General features: G+C 69.5%; 1 protein-coding gene across 1 annotated transcript in view; it reads left to right on the top strand.

Moving 5' to 3' along the window:
• Positions 1-741, top strand: part of CACNA1B (calcium voltage-gated channel subunit alpha1 B) — a gene marked incomplete at its 3' end in the record, with an annotated part of 199,377 nt that overhangs the window by 101,251 nt on the left and 97,385 nt on the right. The window lies entirely within an intron of this gene.

Raw genomic sequence — 741 nt, forward strand, 5'->3', positions numbered from 1 at the left:
GGGGGCCCGGCCGCACACGCTGCTCCTGCTCCGTGGGGTCGCCATAGCCCACAGGCGTGGCAGGAGGCTGGCGCGAGAGGGCGGGTGCGGATGGCACTGGCGTTACGTCTTTTCCGGGTCAGTGTCCGGAGTCAGAGCCGCATGCTGGAGTCGGTCCCGGGGCCGCGGGAGCTCGGGGAGAGTCTGTATGACCTGCCCAGGCCACATGGAGGCTGGGAGTCCCCAGGGCTGTCCTGCCTCTGCCGGCCCAGGGAACTGGCCTTGACTGGAGCTGCCTCTAGAGAGCAGCACAGGGCCGGTGGTCGCCGCCCACAGCACCCCATCCGTCCGTCACGCCCAGCCCTGGGCCCAGCCACACCCACTAGGACCGTACAGACAGAACAGCAGTCGGAAGTTAACTGGGTCCAGGGGACCGCGCCTTCTGTGGGCTGTGCTGTGAGCACCCTCGGCCCGGGAGGTGCCCTCTGTGCATCCGGCTGAGGCCATGCCGAGTGCAGGCTCTGTCATGGGCCAGGCACGTGCCGGGACGTCCTCTGGGGCTTCGGGCTTCCTGTTGATCTCGGGGCCATGTGCCGGGCTCCCACCTCTGAGGTGAGGACGCTGCGGCAGACGGGTGGTCAGACATGGGCTGCCCACAGGAGCAGCCTGGGGAGGGAGGGGGTGTCTGGGCAGAGGCCGGCATGCCACCCTCGGTGCCCTGGGGGCCTTGACCTGGGCCGGCTCCTTGGCGTTGCGGTTGCA

The sequence above is a fragment of the Myotis davidii genome, unplaced genomic scaffold (genome assembly GCF_000327345.1).
Source record: "Myotis davidii unplaced genomic scaffold, ASM32734v1 scaffold609, whole genome shotgun sequence".
Lineage (NCBI taxonomy): Eukaryota > Metazoa > Chordata > Mammalia > Chiroptera > Vespertilionidae > Myotis > Myotis davidii.